The sequence below is a fragment of the Pseudopipra pipra genome, chromosome 10 (genome assembly GCF_036250125.1).
Source record: "Pseudopipra pipra isolate bDixPip1 chromosome 10, bDixPip1.hap1, whole genome shotgun sequence".
NCBI lineage: Eukaryota > Metazoa > Chordata > Aves > Passeriformes > Pipridae > Pseudopipra > Pseudopipra pipra.
This window is the reverse complement of record NC_087558.1, coordinates 24559771-24585061: the sequence shown is the minus strand read 5'-3', so window position 1 is coordinate 24585061 and position 25291 is coordinate 24559771. Positions and strand designations below refer to the sequence as shown.

At 42.7% G+C, this 25291-nt stretch overlaps 1 long non-coding RNA gene across 2 annotated transcripts in view; it reads right to left on the bottom strand.

Moving 5' to 3' along the window:
• Nucleotides 1-11514: 11514 nt before the first annotated feature.
• Nucleotides 11515-25291, bottom strand: part of LOC135419933 (uncharacterized) — an 88154-nt gene continuing 74377 nt past the window's right edge. Inside the window, exons 5-6 of one of the 2 annotated variants that reach the window (XR_010433211.1) lie at nucleotides 22852-23645; nucleotides 11515-20121 (exon numbers count right to left, since the gene is read on the bottom strand). This is a non-coding gene — a long non-coding RNA (uncharacterized LOC135419933). The remainder of the gene's footprint in view (nucleotides 20122-22851; nucleotides 23646-25291) is intronic. The other variant, XR_010433212.1, reaches the window with a different exon arrangement.

The following is a 25291-nucleotide window of genomic DNA, read 5'->3' as shown; positions in this document are numbered from 1 at the left end:
TATCTATTCCCCAAAATACTTTTTTGTTCTTGCTGATTCTGTATTCCAAAAGCATCTAGAGCAGCTCACATTAATAGAATCTGCAGATTTTCTGATTTCCTTAACTTTTCGGGAGCTGGCTCACAGTGTAATTTAGTTGAACTGACCTTGTTTAGCTTCAAACAGGACACTGACACCAATTCCTAGCTTGTCCTTTTCACTGAAATAACTTATTCCATTTGCACAGGAAAAACGTTCATTTTTATCTCAGATCTGGGATGTATCATGTGCTCAGCAACATGTCTGAGACTAAACAGAAATGACAGAACTATAAGGCTTTAGGTGCAATACACACAGTTTTCTTTTTATCTCCAGTCACAGAGATAGTTAATTAGAGTCAGTATATGGAACTACCAAGGAGTGTCCAGAATCACCATTTGTGATTTCCGGAGCTGGGAATTATCAAAATAAAGAGTTTGAATGCTTAACTCCACTGACTGAATGTGATATCCCCAAATCACACCCGGACTCCGTGCTCTAGGATGCCACAGCACCCTGGGACTCCTGTTATGCCTCACATTCCAGACATTGCCACATGGCTGCAGGAGATATTGGCATGTTTGGTCCTTCCATCAGTAATTTCACCTCTGTTCCAACACACTGGTGCTTCTCATGAGCAAGGCAACAGGAACTGTAGGACACTGCTGTCTGTGGCAAAGTCAAGTGCAATACAGAGGCCCCTTTTGTCATGGTGGGTACTGATGAGAGGTTTCAAAGCATGCTCTTAATTTCTCACCCAAGTTTTGTGAAAGACTATCCAAGACAGAGCTCTCTTAAAGAAGTAATGGCACTGCAGAGCTGCACAAGTGCACTTCTGTGCTGGGAATCCAAAGTGACAATGAGGAAAGATGGTCTTCACACGCAAGGTGAAGACACAGAGACCCCAGCACAGGTTTGAGCCCACCTCTGATGTAAATATCAGGCCCAAACCAACTCTCTCGTATCTATTGCTGCCAGGTATCAAGAACTTCATTTGCTGAAGTGCCTGGGAGATGTCCAGATCCACCCGAGTGCAAACACAGACATTCAGGGCATGATCTTCAGAAGTGTTCCATACCCAGGACTACTCTTAAGATTAAGAGAAGATGCTCAGTGCTTCAGAAGAAAAGCTGGGGGACTTGGACTGAAACACAACTGAACATCTGCCACAAACTGACTCATGCTTCAACACTCAGGGGCACAGACTGGTCTCCTTCCAAAGCCAACCTTGTTTACATCATTTCCTCAGGAGGCCAGGGGACAGTTCAAGCCCAACAGCCACACAACCAGAAACTCTTTCACCCACCAGACAAAGTCTTCCCCACCACCAGGTTCAAAATTTGGACACTGTGACTCCTTGTCTTGGAGGGATGTATTTGACAGTCTGGGAGGAAAAGCCTTAACTCAGAATTGCCAGCTCTGCATCTTTCACATTTTCAGATAAAACATTTCTAGCTTTCTGCCAGGTTGCCACTTACATGAGGAAGGAGCTTCCCCAGAAAGCTGCCCAGTCTCCTTTGTACCCTCAGTGTCCACACAGAAGTGCAGGGTGAGGTCCCCAGTGCCCTGCACATAAATGCCAGACAACAGGGGCACCTCTGGGGCTCAGCCACCAACACAGGGCAAACCCACCTCTCTTCTGGGTGGCACACACCTCACTGATGCACACAATAGCCCAGAGGGGAAGAGAGGCAAAATAAAGCAAGGGAACTGTTGGATACCCCTAACAAGCCAAACTAATTATTCCATGGAGAGCTTCCCAAGGATGTCAGGATGTGTATTCAAGGGACAAGGCACTGATCAGTGGAAATGATCAAAAAGGAAGAAAAGCAAAGCTGTGCTCTGAAAAGCCAGAAGAGATAAAGCCATGGACAACAAGCAAGGATTAACAACATGGCCCCAGGAAAAGCCAAAGATGGCAGCTTTTAAGTGAGCTTTCTTGAGTCCTGCTGTGTTCAGGGACACAGGTCTTTGTAAATTCTTTATAAATACATAGGGCTGCATCAAAGTCACCCTTAACTCACCAATTTCTCATCGTAAGTGGAACAACTGACAGAAAACTTCCCTCTCCAGACTTTTTTTATTAGCTTCTTGGGTCAAGAGAGGCTACAATAATAATTACAGCCTCAGCAAGGAGATGATAGCTTGTGTTACAAAACATTATTTGAATCAGGACTGAAGGGACAATGCTTTTCTAGCAGCAGCTAGGTATAAGAGGAGATGATTTTTTTCTTATGAAATACAGGAGGTTTCATCCTCTTTTGCTGTTAACATCCTGATATGTGTTCTGGTCCTGCATTTGTAACACACACACACACACACACACATATATATATATAGACTGACTGCCTGATTTGCTCAGGATTTAAATTGTTCAGGACAATCACTTCTTTTAAACTTATTTGTGATACCTAAAAAAGTACCATGATACTAACAGAGAGATGATTGCAGGGTTTTGCTGCAGTAAGGATTGCCTTCTTCTGTCAGCAAGCACTGACTGAAGGCACATTGCTCCAGTTCTCCAGGGAGCAGAAGAAAAAAAAAAAGGAACTGGGGACAAAGGGAAGTGTTTTGCACAGCATCACAGGGCAGAGCAGAGGGAAAGAAACCCATGCCACATGTTAATCTTTGTGGCTCTAGCCCTGTAATTTGTCTCTGAGCTCAGCACTGGGGACAGTTCACTCCCTTGGACCCCTGTGTGGTGGGAGGTTCTGTTCTTGGTTTAGAGGTGCCCCCATACATCAGGAACAGTCCTGTTGTTCCCAGTTCTGCCCAAGGAGCCAGCTGGTGGCCAAGGGCCAGCTACCCTGGAGCAGAAAGTAGGCTTCCTGCCACCTCCCTCACTGCCCAACAGCTCCTCCAGCTACCTGAGGAGCACCTAAAATACAGGATCCCTGCTTCAGTTAACTGAGTAATAAAATTAATTACCTTCATTAGAAACACAGAGTCCTGCTGAGCTGGGAGACATCATATCCTGGAGGAGTTATCAGTGAAGGCACAGCCAGCCAGGACACAGCTGTACCACACACATGATATTCCCATGGGGAGGAATACTCCCAACTTCATCTTCCCTTTAGGCAGTCATGGGTGGGACTGAGGCCTCTAAACTCAACCTGATTGGTGTAACTGTGGAAAAGGACACTAAACTGGGAGCAGAGCCTGCTTCTTGCTTTTTGTTATAAAACATGAAAATATTTGAACATCCAGAGTCGAAAGTATTTATTTTAAAAATACACAGTTTAGACACTAACAGTATGGAGAGGATGTGGATATAACTGCGAGAGTTTGTCTTTTTTCAGAGCTTTCCCCAGTTAAAAAAAAATAAATATTCACTTGGAATTTTCCTAAGCTTTGAAAGGGAGAAGCTCCACTCCACAAAACTGATACACTGCACTCTGATGGATGGGGGACACACACACTACACAGTCCATTTAGCAAGAGAACTGAAACACTAACAAATGTTACTGTGTGGGAGGAGAGAAGTGAGTGCACACACAGACCTTAAGAGAACCCCAGATACAGGGTTAAGTTAGATTGACCACAGGGAAAACCACAGCACTGTCAATACTGCTTTGCTGCAAAGCTTGCCAACTGTGCTGCCAGGGCAAACATCTCTGATGGCAGTGGCCTGTTTAGAGTGAGGCTCTTGGTACCCATAGTGGGTTTGACCTTCCTCACCTAACTGCTCCAGATACCCTAGGGTTGCTTTCATCATCTTAGTCAAGACAAATATTATTTAATTCCTCAAAGATAAAAAAAAAGTATTTGGCCCCTTCACTCATTCTGACCCGAGAGAAGCATTTCATTCTGCAAAAGTTATGCAGAGCAAAAAAAAAGAAGAGGCTGATTCATCTGCAATGCAGCTCCCCCTGCACTGCTCACTTGCACTGTCACGCTCTGTGCTGGCACTGCTAACTTGCTGTTTGCTGGTTTGGCTAATTATATAACTTTCAAAGGAAAGACTGTTCTTACAAAGCACTGCGAGAAGGGTGGGAGGCATCATATCAGTCTACTGCACATCTCATATTACATATAACGAGCCTCCAAATTCTGAGATGTCTGAGGAGATTACATCTGCTCGTGGCAAGGCTGGATCTGCCCCAGAACACGAGATTTGCAGGGAAGGCACATCTCGTCATCTTTCCTTTCTGCCCTCTGTTGTTAGTGTCCAAATGAAATCCAGCAGAGGGACACTATCTATTGGCAGGACTGACAAGTCCATGTATTCAGACTGTCCAACATTATTAAGCATATGAATAAAAGCACTGGAGATAGAATCCCACTCCCCGCTGGCAGGGAGGCCGTTCGTCGGCAGCTGGGGAGAGCTGCTCCGTAACTCAGATCCGGCGGCTCCAAATTGGCTCATTTGAGATGTTTAGATAACAGAGTCCCCTGAGCTCTCCTATTCAGCTCAGTGTGCGGCAGCACGGCGGCCAAAGAAAAACTCAACACACAGAGGATTAAGAGATGCTGTCCCTTCACAATACGAGGGAAGATGGAAAATGCTGTAAGGTGGGAATGGCTTGCCCTTGTCTTTACAGCTTGTGAGCAATCAGCACGGCTGTTGGTATTCAATACTGAGTTTCATCCAAAGCACAAAGTATGATTAAGCCACTATAAAAAGCTGGAGAGTATCCAGGGTTTAATTACCCTCATATCAGACTTCTAAATGCTGATGAGAGCAAGTGTCAAACAAGAAGAACGGCATGCAGTACAGTACACCTTGGGGACTGCCTGTGCACAGGGCTGATGAGTGCCCAGCAAACCAGCTGCCAGAGGGAATTACAGAGCTTTAATATACTGAAGAAAAACAGAGCCATTAATTTACATGGGTTCCAAACAGCAAAGCAGATAAAATAAGAATCTGAACCCAAAGATCACTTGCATTAAGTATAACCCAAATCCTTTCTTTCATTTCAAGGAAAAGATCTCCCAGAAACCTTTTAACAAATGCTCCCCCAATTACATTAGCATTTAGGGTCAACTATGCCTTGAAGATCTAACCAAATTCCAGTCCCTGCTGTTTTCAAGTTCACATGTCCAGACAGACAGTGATGTAAAAGGGACTGAGAAGGACAAGACAGTGTGGGAAGTGTAAATATCTATTTCTTTTTGCATATGGGCAACAGAAGTGTGGAGATACAGTGCATGTCTGTACCCAGTGGCGACAGTTGCATAGCTGGGCCTTGCTGTGGACTGTTCCAAAAACCTGTCTGTGTCACAGTCACAAAGACTTGAACCTTGCCTCTTCCTACACTTTGTAGGAAGATCATATACAGGACATCAAAAAAATCCACACAAGAAGTATATATAGGTCTTCCTAAGAACAAACCAAATATCTTTATCTGCAGACATTTTCATAGACAATTCACAAATTTAATATTATGTCATTCTGTATCTTTTAAGCAATTCTGCATAAACCATAATCAGCAAACATTTACTGTTCATCCACTGGGACATCACTCAGCATGGCATTCAGATAGATGGGGTTTGCAAGATAATCTGGGCTAATCTTTGTGAGAACGTAATTACTCCTACCCTTCAGTCTGCTTTTATGTGTTTCCCTCTCCACTGCCACAAACAGTCAAGAATACTGCACCTGACAGCCCAAAGAAAACAGACTTGGCAGGGTAGAGGAGTAAATTTCTTTAAGATGTTCAGAGTGCAGGATTGGTCATTCAAATAAAGAGCCCATAAATCTCTAGAACCAGAGGAGATTACTCTTGGAGACCTCAAATAGTTGTGCAGAAGTTGCAAACAGCAGTTTGCTCCTGTGTGCATGCAATCATCCAAAGCTCTGTAACACAGAACCCTTATGGGAATAACTGCACCAGGGTGATTTTGGTCAGGCACAGCTTCAAAACCCAGTCTCTGTTTTACTAGCCTGATTGATGCCTGGAGGAAACACTGCAATACCTCCCCATATCCTCCTCCTCCTCCTCTAGAGCTACCCTCAAGTCCAGCACTGGCACTTGAGGGCTCAGCAAACATGCAGCTGCACTATCACTCCAGTGCTCTCTAACAGCAAAGAGCCTGGTCTCTCACTAGAGGAAAACCTCTGGATCAGCCTGTGATACAGCACTGATGGAACCCAACAGACTGAAGGTGCCGTGGGTCAGCACACCCTCACTGCACTGCAGCTCAACCCTCCTGCTCCCAGCCACCACAAGGCCTAATCACACACAAGTGCCCACACCTACTTTACCACAAGGGCCCAGAACTCCTCAGAGGGCCCAAGCCCTGCCCTCGGGCCTGTCAAAGTCCCCTAAAGCCAAAACAAATCAATACATTTGACAATTCATTTAATCAACGTTTGATCCAAATTTTGCTTCCTCTAGATTGCTCTGAACAACTGAAGAATTCTTTTGACTTGAAATGGGTCATCAAAGCCAACCCAGCTCCCGCCTCTCCCATGGCCAGGGGGTTTAGCACAGGATGATTTATCTCTTGTCAAGGTGATTTATTTTCCTGCTGGGAAGTGCTGATGTAAGTACTCATGGATGAAGTATAGGAAGGGGTCCCATACTCCTCTCTAGCACCTTTGTAGAGTTTTTTTCATCTACCATTCTCTAGGCAGAGGAGCATATGGAGCATTTTGTCTCCAAACACCTACTCTGCTGACACATCACCTCCTGCACTGCAAGCACCCCATTAAAGCTGCTCTTTATATCTGTGGCAGCTAAATCACTTCCTAACACAGGACATCATAGTCAAAACCCTAATCTCTCATTCAGGAGTTTTGATGGCACAAATTCTGGTCATGTCTCTGCATGCTCTAACCACCCAACTCCCTGGTGTCATCCTAGAACAGCAGAGCTGGGGAATGAGGGAAAGCCTCATCTCAGTAGGTGGAGTTACTTGCCCCATGTTAGGGAGTAAATAAGAAGCTCCACGTTCAGAGACAAATGCCTACCAACAACCCTCTAAAAGATGTGTGTTTTACTGGGTTAAATTCAACACATCTACTCCATGTGTTGATTTTATAATTCCCCCCCCTTTCATTAGACTACAGGTAACCCCAAATCATTTTTGCTTCTTCTTTTGGTACTGATAACAGACTCCCCAGTATCCAGTTTCTCCTGTGCAAATTTCTATGGACATGATATAATTGTGCCTCCCCATCTGCAGGAATATGTCATCCCTCTCTTTTGTGCACTGGTGATCCCTACCCAGGAATGTTCTCCTTCCCCATATGGCAGAGATCCAGTAATTTGTCATGTCACAGCGTTTGGGGAATTCTTCTTCTCCTGCTAAGAAATGATCAATCTGTTTTCATTTCCCTTGAGCCTTTAGGAAGAGATAACTTAAACTTTTAACTTCTGATTAATGTCGCTTCCTTCAGTGTAAGGTACAAAACCGGGGAAAGAAATAGTAAGTCAACAATAAAGGACAGGCTTTATCAATTATTTAAACGCTATTCACACATGAAAGATTCAATGAGAGTTAATACCTTTTTTTCCCCCCAATGGAATATCCCGTTATGAAAGCACCAGAGCTGTAAATTAAGTCTCTACCTACTCCATGAAGTTATTTAATTTGGGGGTTTTTTTTGAGTCAACTGAAATTACAGACAAGTTTTACTAAAACATGATCTTGGCTGCCACAGGTTAACACTAACAGGAGGTTATGAAAGGCTGAGCTGTATATTCTGAGCATCTGTTCACACGAGGTGAGGTTCTACACTTGCCCCTCTCACACCTGCAGAGAGACAGGCACGTGTCTCGTTTATATAATGCAGCATTTGTGCAGGACTTGGACCAAATGTAGGTCAGAAAGGAGCAGCTCACTGGGATGATTGTCAGCTCCATTCCATCACACCCAGCCCCCAGGGAAGTGCAGAAACATCCCATATTAAACCTGCAAGTATTGACCAAGGTCGCTGTGGCTCCTCTGTCTGGGATGGACATCACACAGAACAGCTGCAAACAGCACAGGTTGAAGGCCAGAACCATGTTTTAGGGTATCTCAGGATCTTTCCAAAACTGAATTGTGAATAAAAGATGTTATAAAGACAGATTAAGGCAAAATCAACGAATCATTGGAGAAGAGGATTTAAGGCAGGAGTTCTGAAAAATTTAAGAATTAAATGTCTCTGGCTCTCAGTTATGATATGTAGCCTCGATCAACATCACCCTGGTGCTGTAAGTGACAATACAATACCTGGAAAAAACAGGGAAAATGTGGACTAATAAGCCTAAAGACTCTCCAAGGCAAACACAAAGAACAAATGTAACATTTGGGGAAAATGCTTCACAGATGGAAGTCAAGCTTCACAGCCCAACTGAAATTCCCTGGACAAGTCAAGAAGGGAAAGGAAATCAACTATCTACTGCACTCAGTGAGGTCCCCCAGCAGCAGCTTTTGAGGAAATTAAGCAGCCATATAATCAGAATAGAATCAGAGGTCTCAGATGGATACATAATTGGTCAAAAGACAGAAAACTGAGCAGGAACTGGCCACTTCTTGCAGCCAGGAAATCACCAGGAGTTCCCCAAAAGGACACATACTGATATCTGGGTTCTTCAAAACTTTCATAAAAGTTCACAAAAGTTTCAAAAAAGTATGTGAAAAACACAGTTTGTTGATACTAAGTTGCTCCAGATGGTAAATAAAGCATCCAGGTAAATAAAGCATCACTGTGAACAACTGTGGAATAACATGGATCAGACTTGACTGGGCTAAAACAATGACAGATGAAATTCAGTGTAATAAATGTAAAATTCACTGAGTGGGGGTTATAACCTCCCTGCCAGTTGAAAGCCAGATAAATTGACTTAAACCTTGGCTTAATCTGCCTATGAAAAGTCAGACTGGAGGAAAAATCCAGAGCTGGAGTTGTTGCCTTCCCTTAAATCTCATCTTCTAGAAAAACAAATACTGTTAAATACTTGGAAACTCCTGGAAATACTCCTTGGGTACACAGATCCTGCTAGAACTGGAGGGATCTAAACTGCACATTGGACATCAGGCAGTCTGCACTGCAGCAGCCAGGAAAATGGACATAGTTCCTTCCTATTCTTTATTGACAATTAGGGAAGTGAGGACCAACTCAGGGAGCTGAACTTGGCTGACTGGTTCAAGGTCATGCTCAGAGAAGTCATGGCAGGCCTAAAGAAACAGCTATTTGATGTTTGACTCACAACATACCATCTCCTTCTAGAACTCACGTGAGTAAAGAGCTGCAGGATTAGCATCTAGAGAGAAAAAAAACAATAGAAATTGGCCTATCAGTTACCCCTCATTTTCCACATTACCTCTCTAAACCAGCAAAGGGCAATTCCCCTCCCTGTTTCACAGCTGCTGCTCTCATACAGTCAAGGTCTGTATGACTGACCAGAGTCTGACCCTGAAATACTCTTCCTCATTTGCAGTCTCAGTTGCAAACACGGGGTGAGAATCCAGCTTTTGGTTTTAATTAGTTGGTTTCTCACTTTTTGGAGGTCATTTGTGTGTTCTCAAATTGAAATACCACACATATCATTACCTCTGAGGGTGGCCTGGAATGAATTTTGCTGGTATGCTAGATCTAAGTCCTGCAAGAGGAGAGGAGAGCTCCACACGCAGCAGCACTTTCAGAGACGAGAATCTGCTGGGCAGAGTGCACATATGCATTTGATGTGACCTTCCCATGAAAAACTGATGGTTTTTCCCTCCTTTTCATCACCTCTTTAATTGCTGCAAGAGAAGTGGAAGATTTCAGGACTGGAGCTATGGTGAAGTGTTTGTGTTAAATTGCATTCTCTTACTGCACTAGGAATCGACTGTGTGCTCCTTCCACTGCAGAAGGAAGCAGGTTTTCTTGGCATTTATTTGGGTGCAAGCCAGGTATAAGATGGAGTAACTTTCCTCTGGAACTTGCTATGAGCTGATTAAGTGCAAGTTTCTACAAATAGTTCTACCACTAACGAACTTTAGAAGGAGAAACATTCCTGCATGAGGATTTCCAGTGGGTTGCAAATATGTCATTCAGGAGGAGCAGTCTGCTAACACACATTATCCCAGACTGCCTACTTCAGGGTGTCAGGCACCAGCACTCGTGCAGGCAGCCTAGATGGGATGCTAGGCTGCCCCTTAAGTCTTCCTCCTTCTGCATGGGAGGATGAGCACTTCCAAGCTTCAAGGCTGAAGACCCAGACTGAGCTGTCTCAAAGCTTTGTACAAGCACATGATACTGCCCAGAATGCCCCACATGCTCCTGGGGCCAGTCCTCCCTGTCATATGCTGAGGGGGGACAGGACATCCAGCCCCGTCCTCAGGTATGGGGCCAGATATTCCAAGGCTACTCCTCACCAGGTGTCTTTTTCTCTATATTTACCCTTTTCATTCTTCAAGCAAACATCCCTCATCAGTTGTTTTGACACTGGTTTTGTATGTTTGTTACAGGGGATGATGGATGGAACGAGCTTCCTGGCAGCCCAGAAATGGATGTTCCATCTCAGTGTCCCCACCGTGCTGCCACATGTGGATGTTTTGAGAATCGTGCCAGAGAGGAAATAAAGCTCAGGGGCATTTCAACAGAAATGTATTTGGGCAATCCTTAGAGAATACCAAGACGTAACAAGATTATTATATCACTTTTATAGACAGAGTATTAATACCAGGTACACTGGGAGAGTTATTAGCAGAGTTGCAAACTGCCAAATGAGCACGTGCTACAAGAAAAATTCCAACACAGACCCCCACCCAAATATACTTCACGGAAATTTGTAACAGCTTGAAGATACTCTGTAAAGTGTCCCCCTTTTCCAGTATTAGAAAATAGTTCCAAAGACACCTTTGTCAGAGATTTAGCCTTGATTTTCAAAGCCCTATTTTTTCCCTTTCCTAGGAAATTACCCAGAGTTAATACATCAAATAAATATATACATAAATTGAGTTCAACAGCAGACCTTAAATTCAGATGTCTATAATGTACAAAAAGGTTTAAACATCATTAGTCTCTGTTCCTGTACACTTGGATACACTGCTCCTCTGTGTTTTAGGCCCAGATCAGGTGTGCCCCCTCAGCCAAAACCTTGGCTCAGCCCTGCCCTTACATTTCCCCCTCGCTGTGGTCTCTGCCTCACAGCTCACTCATTTCATAAACAACACTCCCACAAGTTCTGTGATATACTGGATCTAACTCAGGAAATGGAATAGGACAGAGAAGGGAATGGACCTGGCATACCCAGGGAGAATATTTTAACTAAAAAAAAATTATACTTAAACCACATTGGCAGCCAGAGCTGTTGTAATTAAAATAAGGTTGATTTTGCCCATTAACAAACCTGCTCTTTATTTTCATTGCAGGAAACCATCGATTCTGAACATTAATGCCTTTCAGCTACTGGCCTGGCTAGAAACCAACATCCAGCCAACCCCCACAAGCACCAAGCACTTGGCTCAGTGTTTTTCGCCAGGGTTACTCAGAGTACTTCTGCTACCCTGCAGACACACAGAACCTGAAGACAGACAGAGCATTATCATAAGGAGCAGGACCTCCAAACCAAGCAAGTGTTGGATTCTGGGAATTTATTAGAAGCTGCAGCAGTACAATAGGTCATTACCTGCCTGAATAAATTACACAGCGCTCCTGCAAACAGAAAATACCTAAGAAAAAACAGCCAGTAGTGTCAATAGTCTTTTAAGAGTAGAATTAGTCACAGAAGACAACAAATTTTCATTTTAAATCCTTGTCCAGATTCTATGCAGCTCAGACACACACACCTGCCTAGGCAGACAGAAAGAACAGGTTTGGTTATATAATTTCTGTGGTTGAGGTACCCACAACAAATGGAAAACTGAAAAAAGAGAACCCAAACTGAAATGTGCAGGTGTTATGTCAGGTTGGTTTTTTGAAGCATTCAAAAATAAGCACCTAAAAAGATGTTATGCCCTAACTTCAGAAAAAGTTGGGCAAATTCACAGCATCACTGAACAGCTACATCTTCTCTAGAAACAGCAGGAGGTTTGTTTCCCGAGCCTGTCTTTAGGATGTCATTTCAACAGTTAAACGGCTGTGCTGCCTTCTATCAATTTCCCAAACAACCAGCTCCAAGGAAGCCTATGTTCTGTTTGAGATGGGCTTTGAGAAACGTGTCACAGGGAAATCTGAGTGCTGCAGATAACTTCCAAGGGTACTAAAAGAGCCTCCCAGCCAGCAGCTTCCCCCCAGGGTGTAACTGCTGCTTCAGGCAGTGCCTTCTAATGCTCCTGTGTGTCACTTGAGACACCCCTGGGACCCCTCACACCCACACCCACCAACTGCCTGCCTTTGAACATCTGTGACCATGGCATTCCTGCCCTGTTCCTCCATCACAGCTTCAACAAATCTGCCTAAGCCTATTCAACACCATTCCAACTCAGTTTCCTCAAGTTAGGATTGTGCCCTGTAAACAACTTTTCAACAGAGAAAAAACAGTTTCTCCCAACAGTGTGTAGTGCCACAGATAACTAACATGAAAAATGTCCTGCAATGCAGGCACTGAATAACAAAATAATCATTTTTTCCACTCAGATGCTTTCTAATATTGCTCGTGCGCTTTTTTTTGTGAGATGTGGTGTTCATAATAAATAATTTCAAGACTTAATGTTCACTGGCTCCTTTGTCACCAGCAACTCTTGAATTGCCAAATGAAAAATATTTCTTTTTTTTGGTATTCTGTAAAAGGACCATATATTTGTCAACAATTTTATAACTCTTAGCAGTACTCCATGAATATCATCAGCATTGGATCCTCTCTCAAAGGCCTACTATATAAAAAAAATAATTTAAGCTGTGAGTCTGATGATTCCCTTTTTCTCTTTATTACAGCAGCACTACTCGTGCTGTTATCATTACAAGTCTGGCAGAATTTTTATTAGAAACTGCTACTCCAGGGGTTTATAACTCGGCAGTAAAAATTCACTCCGGAATGAAACTTGTCATGCAAGGGAGCTCTTATTTAAGCCCAAATGTCAGAAAATTATATTTATACATTTTAAGTTATTTTAAAGCACTTTCAATTGTTCAGGCAATTTGATTACAACAGGTAATTTGAGCCCCAGCATTGCAAAAGGAACTTGCTGAACGTGACATTCAGAAATCATTTCCGAAAGCTTGTGGCCAGCATATGACTACCAGGCCAAAATCTCTGTATGTCCACTTTTAAGGAGTGCCTTAACACAGACAATATATTATCAACAGTACTTAAATCTCTCACCAAATTCAGTCACTGTCTGCTCAGAGCTAAAGCCAATCCTTCATATCACTCCGGTTATATCAAAGACAACTATTTAACAGTTTCACACTGCTCAGAATTCCAGAGCCTCTCAGGGACTTCAGCACTCAGCTCCTATTGCATGGCAGTGCATGCTTCAGCAGAAGCCCAGCTTTTTAGCTCCTCTGCAATCCCTAGCCTAAGATACCCAAATAAATATTTTCAGAGTGCTACAGAAAGCAGAGGTAAATCTTCCACGACCTTGAATTGTTCCGTGTTTTCTTTATTCTTCTTTAGAAAACAGGGAAAATAAAGCAAGCAGTTAATTGCAACACATACAATAAGTTATACTTCTTTGAGTGCTCAAGTGGTCATATTAAAACAATGTAAGTGCTTAAAGGAAGAGTGATAAAATCCCACCACCAGAAGCATCTGCAATACAGCAGGAGATGAGAGGGGATGTGGGGCTCAGCGACTGGCAGCTGTGCTGTGGGTTGATGCTGGGGAATCCTGGAGATACAGAGCTGCAGGGGAATCCTGGAGATACAGAGCTGCAGGAGAATCCTGGAGATACAGAGCTGCAGGAGAATCCTGGAGATACAGAGCTGCAGGAGAATCCTGGAGATACAGAGCTGCAGGAGAATCCTGGAGATACAGAGCTGCAGGGGAATCCTGGAGATACAGAGCTGCAGGAGAATCCTGGAGATACAGAGCTGCAGGAGAATCCTGGAGATACAGAGCTGCAGGAGAATCCTGGAGATACAGAGCTGCAGGAGAATCCTGGAGATACACGAGCAAAGCACGAGTTCCGAAAATGAGGAGTGAAGATCGGAGAACGGGAAAGCTGGAAAATGGGGATGGCCCCCTTGTTAGGGAAAATTGAGGGGTGGACTGAAAGGGAGACTTCTTCCCATATTGGGATTTTGAAATGTGGTTGCTCTGTATAGCCAGCTTTTGGGCAGACAATGTTTTGCTGGACAGAATGGTCAGACGAGAGATAGGGAACGCAGAAATACTCCTGCCAGGCAAAGGGGCACAGAACTTCCTCAAGAGGACTGGTTTAATAGCTCTGGAGTGCTGTGGAGAAATTTTAATACTCAAACTGCAAACTACATTCCCTTCACTCTGAAGGCAGCAGGACACACCTGACAAACGCTTCGTAGGACTCCCATTTTGGGCAATAACATTTATTTGATGAGCTCACACTGCACACAAAGCTCTGTTTTACCCCAGTGTGCTCTGTGCAAGTGAATCACTCCAGTGGGACTGAGAGACTGCAAACTATGAAGCAACTACACTTAATACAAAGGTGGGGTTCTGGAGGGTAAAGGGACAGTTTGCCTCTTTAAAGATGCCTGATTTTGAAATGTGGCCAATGAAACTAAGTTCCAGAAATCCTCCAGAAAAGCTTTTTGGTCTTTTCAACAACATCAGTTAATAGTTGCACCACTTGTGAATTAATTCTCTTTATTGCTCATTAGACCAAAATCTGGTCATTTTAAGTGGAAGGGAGTTTTGAGCAAATGATCTCTTTTTTAGAGGAATTCCTGATTTGCCTTTGACCAAGACTGTTCCCTATGCTGCTGTAACCTACAGTAACTGTTGTCTGACAGGAGCTTTTAACTGAAATTGCTCACATTACAGCTGTGATAAAAGCAGAGTGGAAGATGAAGAGCCTGGCTTTACAGGTTTATCCTTCACTCCCCCCTCTTTAGGTGAGATTTCTATTGTTTGCTGTACTTTGTAACACATTGAAATATTCAAAACCAAAGTTTTCATGCCAGCTCCCACAGAATCAGGCAAAATCTCTGTGAGCAGACAAGGTGGGTGAAGGAGCAGCTTTGCTGTCATGGAACAAAAATGGCTCAGGGACTTAACATAGCCCCAGAACATACAGGGCAGGAAGGCTGGAAGCAGCACTTACCCGAGGGAACATTGATAAAGTGAAACACTCACTTTTAAAAATCAGGCCTAGCAAATAATTCAGGAGAAAGCAGCATTTCAATAGCTTGCAGTTGTGTTCTTATTTTAACACAAACTTAAACACGGACTTGAAGGGCAGCACCACAACCTGAGAGCTGAGAGGGTTCCTTTGATCCAAGCTGGCCACGTTCAGAGGAGGACTCCAGAGTACCACTGGGATGGTCAGGGGTTGCATTTCTGGCTGAATTTGTAAGTCACTAAATGTAAGTTAGTTATTGGCAAACAGATGGACCTCCTGACATACAATTATTGTGGTACCTCTTTTACTGCCTACCAGTTTAGTGTTTCAGTAACTTCAAAAAGCCTGCTTATGGGATACTCATGAGCACCATTAACGCCCTATTGTTTCATCTCAGATCCAGTTTTGTGGTTTTCCAGTTCCAGCATTTATGCCAAACAAGGCATAGGTGTGATCTTCTCACTTCTGGAGCACTTTTTTTCAGCATCAGAGCTTAACAGAACCTCTTCTGAGAGGGTGGACAGTTTTCCCGAGGCTCTAGACCAGCATATTGAAAAGATCAAACCTGTTCAGACAAAATAATCTAAACCACAGCTCTGTTCTTGAGTCACACTAAAACTTTAAAAGAATGAAACACATCACAAAGAAAGCAAGCGCATATTTTAGCTTTAGGTATGTGCTCAAAACTCACTGGCATTGGTTTAATTGCTGGATTTAACAGGACTGACTTCAGTATGTACCTTAATACTTTACTGAACTGGGAATTTTACAGATCTCATTTACCATGAAAAGATTTCAGCAATGAGCCAGGTGTACAGTAGTTATGAGCTTCTGAAACTTTTATGTACTGATGGGGAATTTACAAAAAACGAGCTTCAGATTGCTACAAGCCTGAATCCCCTTTGACTTACACTGGAAATTCAACTCCTAATGAACTCACACAACTCACCACTTTGACAATGATTTCCATAATCCGGAGTTTGGCAAGTGAAAACATATTCTAGAGATCTTCTATGTCTCCACAGCTCTGCAAAGCTTATTAATCCATGGGTGGTATACTAACAGATGTTACAAAGAAGCACTGTCTTAAAACACTTAAAAAATACACTTAAAAAACGAATTTGCAGCAAATGCTACAGATTATGGACAAGTCTCAGACAAATGTGCAAACCCACAGTGTCCTCAGTAAAACAACTCTCTCCTCAAAATTATCCATACTAGGTGGTCTGCAGACAAATTGTCAAGACAAATCTATTTGTTTTGGGAGATCTGCCTTTTAATCCATGAAGTAGCTCTGTGTTCTTACATTTAACATTTTCACTATGATAGTGATAGGAAAAAGTTAGCTAAAAAGAAATCCCAAGGGCAGAGCCATTAAATGTCAGTGGTGTTGGCAACATTCTCCCAGACATTATATTCCTTCAGCCCTTCCTCACTCAGGATTAGTGTTTTGGAAGAAGGTAAAATGTACACCAGGCTGCCAGTACAGAGTGATTCCAACAGGCACACGAAATGTTCTTGGGCTGGAACAGAGAGAAATCCCCTGGGGCTCAGCAGTCCTGAGGCAGACAAAACTCCCTTTCACATCACTGGGGAAACAGCCAGAGGGAAGGGTGACCCTGAAATCCCCTCCTGGGGTAGTTCATGTCCCAGAGGAGCTTGTCCATCACTGCAGTGATTTCCCTGGGCTCTGGATCAGATCCTGACAGCAGTGAAAGCACTGCAGTTGTGCACACCCTGCAGCAGCTCTTCTCACAGCAGGCAGAAAGGAAAAGCCAGACCTGACAACCAGCCCAAGCACCTGGCCAAGATCCCCTCTGCTACAGCCACAGCTCTGTCTGTCCTCCAGAGCTGCAGCCACCCAGAAAACTCCACCTCCTTTACTCTGCCTACAGATTATTTCAGTTTTGGAAAAATACTTCACCTTAATTTTTATATATTAAAACAAATTGTGTTATGTGTACTACATATGATTATATAAATTATAGACATATACAGTATTATTAGATATGTTCTCTTGAACAATTTATACATTGTACATACTAAAATGATTAAAGAAGATCTCTTATCATACCTAATGTACACAGGTATTCAATGCCAAGCTACTTTTTCTGCAAAAAATACTAAAAACTGTCCTTTTACTTCACTGATCTATAAAAATACATTTTAAAAATATCAGCAGTCCAACTTTGTCTACTTATTGGTAGAGCTATGTTATCAAGTAGGTCATAAAGTAGTTTTATTTTTAGGTACATTTTTAAACACTCATAAGGGGCTCAGTAGATCCCCACCTATATAAATTGCTGATGCTTCCATGTGATGAGTTAGAGACATTTTCCAAGTGCAGATGATAATTACAATTATTAGCATTTATAATAAAATGACTAAGCTGGAGATATTTTTGGAAGGGTGAAAACTGTCACTGATCAGTTATATCAGCCCTGATCACTCGAAATGTGTGCAGAACGGGAGCATCCAGCATGTTGCAAAGACACAGAACCATCTCTGTGTTTGTCCAACCCACAAACGACGGTGCCAGCATGCCTGCAGATGTGTTCTTCTGTTGTGACATGAAGTCACAGGCAGTGGCTCAAGGAGAACAATTCTGTGATCAAATGGAAGTTGGAAAATCTGAATTCACAAGCCCAACTCAGCTGAAGCACCAGCTTTTCCCTATGACCTTGTAACATCAATTATTTGGTAAAGCAGTAAATAATTACCTACTCAAGTTCTGCCTTGTCTGAAAGGATCTGGTACAAAGTGGATGGATGGAGTTTGATGGAACTGGGATTAGGCTCTTTGACCAGACTGCTTGAAGGCAGTGATTTATTCCACACTGGTAGAGCACCCTGTGCAGCAGAACCTGCACCAAAAGGCAGTTTGAGTGGTTAAACACTGTATTTCTGGTATGAGATGTCCAGGTTGTGACCCTCCTGCTCCTCTGCCTTTCATTTCAGCCAGTCCTTCCCCACCAGATATGGTGACAAAGGTAAACAAAAGCCTGAAAGGAGCTGCAAGCAGAAAGCCCACAATTCTCATACAAAGTCAGTTCCTGCACCTAATACCTCATTTTAACTGCATTTCCTCTGATACTGGGACTTCCACACGCTATTGCCGACTGCTTCTCACAAAGTAACAGCTAGAAAAGATCACCAGGTATTTGGGATGCTCTTTCAGAATATGTGATGCCATAAACACTTGGAATGGGCCTTGGAAAGCCTCATATGAAGCACATCTTCCTGAAGTCAGGTGCACAGTCAGTCTTTGTATCCTCTTTCCCACATGCCTATTGGAGAGTGATGTCTTCTATTAACAGTGAGCACAGCAGTCAGCCATCCCCCCAGTCAGGTACAGGGGTAACCAAACACCCAGCCTTGGGATTTGGAGGGGAGGTACATCTTCTTTGTGCTATACATTTTTCAATTATTAAGTTTTCTTAACGTCTCCCTCTTTTGAGAATACATGAAGGAGTGTCAAGGAAATGCACTGCTCCCACAGTTCATGGTAACAAGCAGATGGAACATCAGAAGGCTGAAACCTCAAAATTTAAAACTATGGGAAGAAATACATCTGTTCTTATTTCTTGCTCCTATAAAAGATGAGGAAAATGAGAAGAATTTGGAGGCAGAGAACCAGAGTCATACAGTATGTATCAAGATGCATACAGGTTCTCTCTTGTCTTTGTCTCTACAGCACACAAACAAATGGAATCGATCCCAGGACACACTGCTGCATATAAATAACTGCAGGATGACATTATTAGGCCAATTACTATGACCAGCTACAGACTAAAAGAAGATGACATTTTTCTTGTTATGTCTCTCAGCTCTCCAGTAATAATACTGGCTCACATCCAGCCTTTTTCAGTGCAGATACATCCCCATGGGAGGTGCTGGGTGCTATCTGCTACTGCATCATTCTTTTCACAACAGCTCCTTGATCTTACCATTTCAACACACTCAGCTTTGCTCCTAAGCCTGCTCTTCCCTTCAAGTGTTTGAGTGCCTGTTCAGTCTCACTCTGCTGGGAGGGCTGGATAACTTGGGAGTTGAAATGAATCCAGCCGTTACACTGGGCCTCCCCAGCTGAATTGCCATTTTCATTCCTATTGATCACCTTTATAATGGGAGATGACCACCAAGTTGTCCTTAGAGGTACTTTAAGGCACACAGGGAGATGGGCTGAGCTCTTACATTGAATTACTCTGCATTGAGTTTCACTTGCAAATGTAATGGATTCATTTACATCCCTTGTGCTTTGGCTCACTCGGCTCCAGGAAATGTCAAAATCAAAGAGATAACAAAATATTACATAATATCAATACTTCCTTCCTTTCCTTTCCCCAAAGTTTATAATGATTTGAATGTAAACTCAGTTTTTGTTTCAAATGTAGTCCAATCTCATTAAAGAGGAGTGTGGGATGGTACAAAAGATTCCTGAACCAATCTGGGAAATCCTTTACTGAACCAAAATTCACTGCTTGGTTTGCTCTGTGATCTCTGCCTTTGCTCTCCTGTTGCAATTGCTTCTATGTGTACATTTGATTTGGAGTTAGTTACTAAGAAAAATCCAGTTACCTAAGTTACAAAATTGCATCCTGATTTGCACCAAAAAGCTGACCAGACTGAAAACATCAAGTTCCTGAAGATTGCACTAAAATGAAAATATCTGAGAGGGAAATTCCAGAGTGTCAGGGAAGAGCTGCTAAATGATATGAATCTACAGGAAATGCTCTGAACAGGCAGAAGGAACCTCAGAGTCTATTACCCAGCTTTGCTACACTACCAGCTGCTGGCTCTCCCCTTCAAAAACTGTCTGAAGGTGCTTCTGCAGAATCTGCACTCCCCACCACAAGGAACACTGGTAATGAACACAAACTCATGTGTTAATGAACACATCCCATCTCACCCTCTCATACTCCACAGTTGTACAATGACACCACTTTCCAGCGGCCTCCAAGGAATCCTTAACAGTGGAGCAAGCCTGCAGGATTAGAGGAAAAAGATTATTGAACTTTTAAGCCCTATTCTTTCCCCTCATCCAACTCCAAACACAACTGTTTATGCATAAATTTAATTTATTCCAGAAGTTCCAGTTTAATTTATTCCAGCAGATTCTCGTGGGAACACTAGTTGGAAACTGGCAATTCCAGCAAGCAACTCAGTTCTGGATCAGAGCTCTGTGTTTGTCTCGCCCTGCTCAACCATCAGGGTTCAACAGATGAGCTGATATCACCAGTGCTCCCTGGAACTGCCACCAGGGCAAGGATTGCAGGGTTTTCATCCCAGAAACCTGCACTTGTAGCCATCTGAAAGTTTCCAATAAATTCCTCTCTACTAAGTAAGCTTGGAGACTGCCAGAAAATTCCCCAAAGAAGTGACAATTCCTTAGGGCAAGTTTTTATTCACAGAATATCTGACTTGAACCAGGAGGATCCTCCTCAAACTTCACCCTCTAATAGTTCTGCTTATCACAGAGGAAGCCTTTTGCAGTTTAAGCAGTGGAGTTACAGAGAAGGAGGAATAGAGAAGCAGTTTGGAATCTGTGTATCCTTCAGATATTCATCATTTCAATATTCCACATCATGATTTTAAGTCATGCTTTAAAATCTTGCATTATCAGAAAACTCTATATGTTTTCCAAATTCACTCCTACTGTTAAAAGCGAGCATATCTTTTAGGGTAAGAGAGGGGATTTGCACAGGTTTTTAAGTTTAATTATTCCAAAAGGCAAATTCGAAAACTCCAAGAAATTGCTAACTTTTTTCCATCACAAATATTTGGGTGCCCAAATAGGAATCAAGGGTCCATCTGTGATGAAGGCTGCATGTATTCAGCATTCTGATGATGTCTCAGTATAACCCCACTATAGCAGACAATCTAACACCTGAACTTTCACAGCTCTCCACATATCAAAAATTTTAATCTAAGGCAATGCAGAAATGAAAGAATAAAATATTCAACATATTCATACACACACACTTTACCTTTCTCTCTTAATCAACAGTAAAAACAGAGATCAGTACTCAGTCCTGGGCAGGGCTACAGCAATTACTGAGTTATTAGCACTTACAAAGAGAGGATGAGGCCAAGGGGAAAGAACCCAAATAACAAGAAGGCAAATTGCAAAGCAGTAGCACTGCAGTGAGGGGCTCACATTGCACCAGGTGCTGAGCCAGCTCTAGATGAAGCCCATTAAACTGAACCACATCTTCCTAGGAAGGGTTGTGTTAAATATATTTGTGCTTTGCTAAACCTAAAATACAGTTTCATCAGGCTTAAAGTCCTTGGTCTGTCATCCCTGTGTGGCAATTGTGGCTCATGTGAACAGGCAGAAGTCTAATAACCAAACAGGCAAAATGGCAGTAGCTTTAGACTGAAAAATCAGGGCAATCTGGTACATCAAAAATTCAGGGGAAGCCATCTCCATTACACCAGGGCTGTTCCACAGGCCGGGCTCTCCACCCCACTGCATCGGTGTCACCACATTTCTATCTGCAATATAAAATTAATGGCACTGCAACAGAGAACCCAGGATACCCTTGGGCTCCTCCCAGAGAAGAATTCTGCTCTGCTACCTTGCTTATTCCATGGTAAAGCTTTTGAAGTAACTAAAAATACCTTCAGATTTTCTTAACAGCACTGATTAAAAAGCTCCAGATTCTTAACATACGCAGTCCTTTAGCTTCACTTTCAGAAAACCAGTGATTTAAAGCAGCACTTGCAAAACGTGCAGCCCAGTGCATGGGTTCCCACACCTGCACTGCTGTGGGACAGGCACTCACAGAGCCTCTCCAGGTTCAGCCCTGCTCCTGTTCTTAATTCATGCAGTTTAATCTGAGGTCACTGCCATTTACGTCAAATAATTTTCTGAAGAATTTCCTGTACAACTTATTGACACTCACTGTTCTGGGTTACGAGTGCACAGGAGATCCTTCACAGACACAGCATTAAAATCTCTCCTAATCCCCTCACAGTAAGCGTGCCCAGAGTACCCAAAATATTCCCATAGTCTCACCCTTAAAAAGAAAAAAAAATTCCAAAGAAAAGGTCAAACGTGCTTAAGGGAATCTTCTACCAAAGCAGAACTGAGAAGGCACAAGGCCTTGTAAGTGCTGTTACCAGCCTCAGGATGAGACAGCAATCAAGTGCTCTGCCACCAGGAGCATCATTCCAACAGGACACCTGATGTTTATCTGAGAGGCACTGCAGAATATGCAGACAATTCTCTACAAGCAGGCACACAGTCGTTTATGCCACAAATTAAAAGGAAAATCAAGACAAGAGTATTTAGAGAATTTGATCAACTGCACTGAAGGATTTAAAGGCTCCCCCCAGTCTTTTTAGTTGTTCTTAAGCGAAAAGCCTTAGTTTAAAATCAGCACAGAAGAGCCCAGAAGCTCACTACAAGTAAAGCCAAATGTGTCCTGGGCTGATCAAAAGCAGCATGGCCAGCAGGTCATGGGAAGTGATTCTCCTCTGCTCCACCCTCAGGAGATCCCACCTGGAGTACTGGATCTATGGTTTCACGGAATAAATTTGTGGACAACCAATCTCCGCTGGATGTGCTCCAGCCAAGCTGGACAGTCAGTGCTAGTCTCCTTCTTGCACCTCATGGACACAAGAAATGGGCTCAGATGCAAACCTGGCACAGTCTGTGAGTTACTGCCCAGTAAAAGAGAGGCTCCTGTAAAGCGAGGCATGAAGCACAAACCTGTGACCCCACGGCAGCAATCCTTCAGGAGATGCTCACGGTGACACCAAGGGGCCTTAGGAAGAAAGCAACACCTAAGCAAGCAGTACACAGCCACTGTACCAGACCCAGTGATAGCCAGCTTTGTTCAAACAAATGTTCTCAAGGTATTGGAAATGCACCTATTTGCAGAAAAAACAGAGAAGGTCATAAAGAGTCAAATTCAACAAGACATTCCACTCGGGCCTAATCATGAGTTGGCACTAGGGTTTCCACCAACACCCTGGTGTTACTGCAGCTCAGGGAGGAAAGCAGAGTTTTCAGCTCTACAGTTGGGATTATTAGTGTTTTGGAGGAAAAAAGACAACAGGATTTTGCTGGGAAAGCCAGTGGTTTAGATCTCCTGACAAGAATTACATTTTGCATGTACAATGCATCTTAGTTCAGACGGTCTTGTCAAGAAAAAACTCAGTTTGTGTCCAGACAATCTGTAGGGTTACCAGAGTCCTCTGAAAAATAGATTTTTACTTGTGAAATAGTATGGAAAATACACACCAGTGAATGAAAACAGGAAAAGTCTGGAATTCCATTATGACACTTTTACAGACATTCAAACTACAGCTGCAGTGATTAATATTTATGATCAGGTTATCTTTCCCCTCCAAAACAGTCTATTTTGTAATAATTCTCGAAGACAACGTGCAGATGCCATATGGTCCCGTGAACATCTGCAGCCCAGAGCCATCTCTGTCAGGAGCACTGAACGTCAGTCTGAGATTGCCCAGGGGTTTCCATCTGATCTGCTGCCTCAGGGACTGGAGGAGTAATAACAGTAAAGGGAACCGTGAGTGTTGTTTAATGTTTTCCAATGGATCGTGCACATTAGAAACAGCAATTAATGATTTGGTTTATAATGCTGCAGGGAATTACTGTCCAACAAAATAATGTAAGTAATTTAAATTTGCAATAAAGTTTAAGTGTGCAGGAATTTCGTGGCAGCACACAGCACTGATTGGCCAGAGGAAAACAACACTGTTATTGCAGCCACATCCAGATAATCCACAGAAAAAGCCATATCAACCCCTAAGTGATTTGATCATACTCTCTTACTGTGCATGAGTCCTCAAAGGCATATTCAAAACCACATACACCTCACTAAAAGACCACAGGAGCAAAATCCTAGCACAGAGTTAAATAACTCTTTTTTACTCCTTAAAGGCATTTCTGCAGTCCTCTCCTCCAAAATATACTCCCCAACACTTGCAATTATCATTATTATTTTATTTTTAAAAATGCCTGTATCACTTAGCCCATGGCACCATAAGAAATTAAAAATCAAACCCATGAAATAACCTATATAAGAAACAGCTGTGTTTGCCCAAACTTCCCATGACCATTTCCTCTAAGGGTAAGAATACCTGGGAGCTGCAAGTGAAAAATTCAGATTAGCACCTCTCTGTCTGCAGCCCCAAATATCTGAACTTTTCCCTCCTAAAAATGCTTGCAAAGATCATATTGTAAATCATGCCCTGCAAGTCAGTACATCCAAAGAGAAGAAACGAGTTTTGAAGGAAAAGACCTCTAAAACAGAGCTTCCCTACTAAAGCAGACTTGAGCTGTTCACCACCGAGGGGATGTTGCAAAGTTTGGCTGTACACGTGAAATGACTTATTTAAAATACCTATCCAAACACAAAACACAGACACTTGATCTCAACATCTCAAACTGATGCTGTGTACCTTCATCTTTCCCATTTCCACTCCACATTCACAGTGGGTTTTTTTTCCCAGTGCATTTCTTCTGACCTGATCAGGAAAGTCCTTTAATGGAGCTGTTTAGAGACTGGAAAGCACAACTGGAAATATTTTCAAAGGAAACTAAATGTATTTTGGTAATGTCTAAGGATTTTATTGAAATGTGTTTATGCAACCTTGGTCAAATTAATTTTAAATGTCAGGTAATTATTTTTTAATTGGAAAAAAAAATTAAAAATTAATGAAAAGTTTAAAACTTCTGCAGAAAATTCTTAAGCACCTTGAATGGGCTGATATTTATCGACAACATCAGAGGTGACATACTCAGACTTGCTTTCTTCCAGTATATTCAACACTGATATCTTCAAGATATCTCTGAATAAAGTTACCCCAGTGTCTCTAACAGCTGACAAAAATGCGCTGATGGATTAAAAAATCCTAAATATTTCTCTCTCAAAAAGTAATCACGGTAAAGTTACTCTTCCCAGCATGCCTCACCTGCAGCAAAACAGCTTTCATCTGCCCCAGGTTTTTTCAGCAGAGTCCTCATCATCCTGCAATGTAAAGCCATTCCCATATTTCATGTGCTGCTTCTCCCGTCTCCAGGAATTTCCTCCGAGTCAATTCATCACACCACACTATTTCAGTGGTATTTATTAAGGCAGCTGCACTCACATACCAAAAGGCACCACGTACTCCTCTGGGGT